The following is a 5,751-nucleotide window of genomic DNA, read 5'->3' on the forward strand; positions in this document are numbered from 1 at the left end:
CTCTCGTTGGCGCTTGGTCCGCAAATAATTCTGGCGATCACGGAGGGTATAGCTTTTTTTAGATAATGGAAATTTTCTGGCCTCAGCCTTCTTCTAAGAAGAAGAAGCATCAAACTTATTACAGTACCACACCCATAATTAAAACTTATTACAGATTCAGAACTAAAGTTCAAGACGATAAATGAAGGACCATCCATGTGATGCGAAGAACTCCATGGCTCTCGATTCTAGTAGCTTGCAAGCATCAAGAATCCGTTCCTTGTCATCATCCGAGCGCTGCAACAGAGCCCAAAATCGTAACCAGTGTGTCCCCCTAAAAAGAACCTGCAAAAAAGTTTTTGGGTGAACTTTATCAAAAACCATATCGTTTCTTGTGATCCATATTGCCCGGCAAAACGCCGCAGCCCCAGTCAATATTAGATGATTATGATTGGAACCTCCTAGCTTTGACCAACTATTGAAAAGATGGTTCGTGTTCCTTGGAGGATTAATGCCAAACAAAACAAACATAGCACGCCAAAGAAATTTAGCATAATGGCAATCAAAAAATAGTGTTGGAAAGTTCTAGGTGTGCTACAAAAACAACAAGCCTTACTACCATTCCAATTCCTTTTAGCACGATTGTCTTTTGTCAGTATCACCCCCTTCTTCAAGAAGGATGTAGCCAACTCATGGGCAGCTTTTGGCCCAATTCCTACATCATCTGCTGTTTCAATTTCAAAAGCTTGTAAATCTAAAATTTTCCTTTGTGACACCTTTAAGTGTAGTGCATGATTGTATTCCAAAACCAGCGCAGACACTTGTAGAATTCCCTTCTTTCGATCCATTTTCAGATTCATGTTGACTTGACAATCTGTTCTAGTTTCGGCTTGAGGGCATTTTGTTAGATGATGTCTTTTGTCTGGCAATCGACGACCCTCATTTGCACAAACAAATTTGCATGATGTAATCTTGCCATTGGATGTTCTTTTGTTTGTATACCCTCAAAGCCTTGTTGTCCACCGTAGCAAAGCCAAAATGCCCAAGCTTCATTCAAATTTCCAAATTCCATGCCAACGTGAGGTACCAAACCAGGTAGCATTTCTCAAGAACAGAAAACATAACATGAGCTCGTGCAATTGCAGTGAAAATTCTTATACTAATTCTAGATCTCATGGCAAACAGAATATATAAGCAAAGAGTAGCTGTAGTGCTGTGCATGGAATTGAAACAACAAAATCCATTTGATGTCAAGTAACAAGTAATACAGAGGGGTTATATTACTCACTTGTTAAGATCGCGATTCACTTGGTTAGCCTCTTCTTCAGTCTCCATGGTACAGAATACAAGAGCAGGACAGCTTGTCACTCGTGCGCTTGAATAACCCAACGAATCGTCCCCTCCATCGATGGAATAACCCGGCGATCACTCCTTCACCCTCCGTCTGTGCAGTTCTCCCTCCGTCATGCCTTAACCCAACGAATCTGTGCAGTCCGCCGGCACTTTTTAAATCTTTGGCCGTTTGCTTCTTGCCGCTGGATCAGCAATGGAGGGCATTGGGCGGAGTACGCCCCTGGACGTAGAAATTTGCTAAGTTGGAGGAGCTGGTTCGGTGTGTAATTCGGGTGTACGTTCTGTGACGTGAATATTAATTCTTCAGTTAACTAATGTGGAGGTTACTAGGCGCTGTGTTGTCAATTCCACACAGCATTCTAGGATTACTTCAATTTGTATTTCTAGCTGATTGTGGGTCACTCTCAGCAGATACCATACGTTTATTCAGCAAGAACAAGAATATATAATGAGTAACAAACTTGACCTGCACGCTGCGGTCCATATGTATGTACTCGCAGCATTAAAAAAAATCCACACCTTCACTGTTATACACATTACGGCAATAGGAGGGCTATATAAAGACATACCACCCTCCTCATTTCCACACATCCATAGCAAAGAGAGTACACAAAAGCAACAGCAACCAGTTGGAAACAGCAGCAGAGTAGATCATGGTCGGCTCCAAGGCTTTCCTCCTTGCCATCCTTGGTTGTGCCTGCTTATGTAGTTCTGTCCTAGCAGCTCGTGAGCTGAGCGATGCGGCCATGGTCGAGAGGCATGAGAGGTGGATGGCTGAGTATGGCCGTGTTTATAAGGATGCAGCTGAGAAGGCGCGGCGCTTTGAGGTGTTCAAGGATAATGTCGCATTCGTTGAGTCGTTCAACGCCAATAAGAACAACAAGTTCTGGCTTGGTGTCAACCAGTTCGCCGACCTGAGCACTGAAGACTTCAAAGCAAACAATGGTTTGAAACCAATTTCAGCAGAAAAGGTTCCAATAACAACTGGATTCAAGTACGAGAACTTGAGTGTCAGCGCGCTGCGCGCTTCCAACGACTGTGGACTGGAGGACCAAGGCAGCTGTCACCAAGGTTTTGGGATTCAAAACGCTAAAAATTTCGGTGGTCACCGAAATTGACGAAATTCGGAAATTTCAGAAATTTCGGACCGGTTTTCAGTTAAGTTGACCAGTCAAACATTTCGTATTTGCCCGAATTTTGACAAATTTGGTCCGAATTTTTGATAAAAAATAGAACAGCAGAGAAATCAATTAAAAACGATCAAACAATACATATACTTCGATCAAGGCTTAAGAACAATAAATACTCCAATAGTTTTCAAACAGAGACTGCAGCAAGCACAAATTTAATTTCACAAGTAGTGCCGACCATGGTGCTGTAGCCCTTGCATGCCCATCTGCAGCATCACCACGGGCCACGGCTAATGCTTGCACTGCCCCTGGCCCTCATCTGGCTGATGCCGCTGCTACCAGTAGATTGGTGATTTGTTTTCCATGGCGCCACCGAATGAACCACTACAGCAACAATGGAGGATTGGGGATTAGGGATTGGGGAGTATTCAGGATAGGAGAGGAGAGGAGAGGAGTGGAAGGGAAGACGATGGGAAAGGAGTGTACTGAACGGGAGATCCGTCGCCGCGCTTTCTGGTTGCGGGCACGCGCGCGCGCAACGCGCTAGGCGAGCCGCCGCCAGCCAGACGAATGGGAGGGAGGAAAAACGAAACTCCAGGGTTTTCACTTCTGTGTTTGTGCTTTTATATCTATGGAGGGCTTATGCAGGCTGCTAGATACCATGGGCTGGGCCGAAAATTCAAATTGGGCCGAAATATTTTGTCCGGTACCATTTTTTCTCGGGCCTGTCCGAAATGGATGAATCCCACCGAATTTCGGCCCAATTCGGTCAATTCCCAGAACCGTGGCTGTCACCAAGGTTTTCATTTTCGGAAATTAAAATTTATCGGGGGTCACAGATAAAGAGGATAAATAAGATATATCGGAAATATTAGACCAAATTCAAATAAAACTTAATTTGAATTTAAGTAAATTTAAATAAATTTAAACAAAATTTATACAAAAAAGATAGATATTTTCTTATCGGCACCTATGGATAAAAAGGATATATCGGAAATATCGGAAAATTTTGGCCAATAAATTTTTCCCTGGCTGTCACACCTATCAAGAACCCAGGCCAATGTGGTAATGTGCATTTCTGGTCATACTTGAAAGACTTGATTGTTTCCGAGATGATATATATATATATATATATATATATATATAGGGAGAGGCTATTCAGCAGCCGGCTACAAAATAAGTTATTCTGTAGCCACCTCTATTTACCATAATTTTATATACTAATTTACTATAATGTCAATACATATTTACGATAGTTGGGTTACTATAACACATGGGGATATTTACCATAACATTATATTAAACAACTTAGTAAGGAGTTACTATAATCTCATAAATTAACATAGTAATTATCGTAACTCAAAGTGGCTACAGAATAAGTTATTCTGCAGCCAGCTACAGGATAGTAGTTCTATATATATAGAACTACTATCCTGTAGCTGGCTACAGAATAACTTATTCTGTAGCCACTTTGAGTTATGATAATTACTATGTTAATTTACGAGATTTACAGTAACTCCTTACTAAGTGGTTTACTATAACGTTATGGTAAATATTCCCATGTGTTATAGTAACCCAACTATCGTAAATATGTATTGACATTATGGTAAATTAGTATATAAAATTATAGTAAACGGAGGTGGCTACAGAATAACTTATTTTATAGCCGGCTATTGAATAGCCTATATATATATATATATATATATATATATATATATATATATATATATATATATGGGGATTAAGCTCCTGTGATGACATCTACAATGACTGACACGAACAATTATTATTGCAGGTTGCTGCTGGGCGTTCTCGGCCGTAGCTGCCATGAAGGGCATTGTGAAGCTGAGCACCGGCAACCTCATCTCACTATCGGAGCAAGAACCGGTGGACTGTGACACCCACAGCATGGACGAGGGTTGCGAGGGTGGCTGGATGGACAGTGCCTTTGAGTTCGTCATCAAGAATGGTGGCCTCGCCACCATAGTCCAGCTATCCATACAAGGCAGTAGATGGCAAGTGCAAGGGCGGATCAAAGAGCGCCGCGACCATCAAGGGTCATGAGGACGTGCCAGTAAACAACGAGGCTGCACTCATGAAGGCCGTGGCCAATCAACCCGTGTCTGTCGCCGTTGATGCGAGTGACAGGACTTTTATGCTTTATTCCGGTGGTGTGATGACTGGCTCCTGCGGCACTAAGCTGGATCATGGGATCGCTGCTATCGGGTATGGCGTGGAGAGTGACGGCACAAAGTATTGGATTTTGAAGAATTCATGGGGCACCACATGGGGAGAGAAGGGATTCCTAAGGATGGAGAAGGACATTTCTGACAAACGGGGAATGTGTGGCCTTGCCGTGAAGCCTTCCTACCCGACTGAGTAGAAAACAACCAAGAGTATTCTTCGGGTTAGAAAACGTCATCATCTCGTATTTGAATAATCATATATGTGCCTTCTGCACTCTCATACACAGTTTGTTCTTCATGTATTGTACATCATACATGTGTAACTTTTATTATGTTTGTGAGCTTTGTAAATATCTTGGATGTTTGAAATAGTATCTTAAAGCTCCTTATAGAGTTCCTTGAAGCCCAGAGTGTTCTTAAATAGTCACATAACATTGTGATCAAAATGTCAAGATCATTTCATACAAGTGGATTTGTGTAACACCCTTAGTGTTACGATCTTGTTTAGCACCGCGATTTAGGCCTAAGAAAAATTTCCTAAACAAGTTAATCGGGTTAAAACTTAAAATGAAATAGAAATGAAAACGAGAGTGCCGCTGGCCACTCGTCCCAGACGGTGTCGTTCTCCCTGCTCTGAATCGATCACCCGAGTTACTCGCGTCGCGCCTCGTTGTCCCTGCATCGATGAAGTTGGCTGAACCCTCACGCTGTTTGCTTGCTCTATCTCTGATCGTCCTCAGCCGTCCCTGTCTGTCGTCTCTGCACAAGAGTGTACAAGTTGACCGACTGCTCATCTCTTGCTTGCGAAGCTGGTGGTCTGGTCCGAAATTTTTATTTGGAGCACGTGGTTCTTTCCCCCTGTCCTCGCCTTGTCCTCTCATGCTCTGTGTGTGTTGGCGCGCAACTGCCGAACCACTGCCACGCCATGTCCACTCCTGGCCTTACGTGCACCGGCACCGTCGATGTTGTGCCAAGCTGCTGGCTGTAGTGGTTTAGTTCAAACGAACTGATCGACGGGACGTCTCCTTGCCTCTGCTGTCTCCGTAGCCAGCGAGCAAAGTTCAACTCACGAATTCCCATGTCTCTGCCTCGTCTTGTCCCAG

At 43.2% G+C, this 5,751-nt stretch overlaps 1 long non-coding RNA gene and 1 pseudogene across 1 annotated transcript; one reads left to right on the top strand and one right to left on the bottom strand.

The window, feature by feature from the left end:
- The first annotated feature begins 1,985 nt into the window (after positions 1–1,985).
- On the top strand, positions 1,986–4,845 carry LOC136494311 (senescence-specific cysteine protease SAG39-like; annotated as a pseudogene).
- On the bottom strand, positions 2,607–3,060 carry LOC136494312 (uncharacterized). The gene is made up of 2 exons (XR_010768558.1): positions 2,949–3,060; positions 2,607–2,846 (listed from the first exon to the last, which is right to left on the bottom strand). It is a non-coding gene; the product is annotated as an uncharacterized lncRNA (long non-coding RNA).
- Positions 4,846–5,751: the final 906 nt, after the last annotated feature.

Source organism: Miscanthus floridulus, chromosome 11 (assembly GCF_019320115.1).
Source record: "Miscanthus floridulus cultivar M001 chromosome 11, ASM1932011v1, whole genome shotgun sequence".
NCBI classification, from domain to species: domain Eukaryota; kingdom Viridiplantae; phylum Streptophyta; class Magnoliopsida; order Poales; family Poaceae; genus Miscanthus; species Miscanthus floridulus.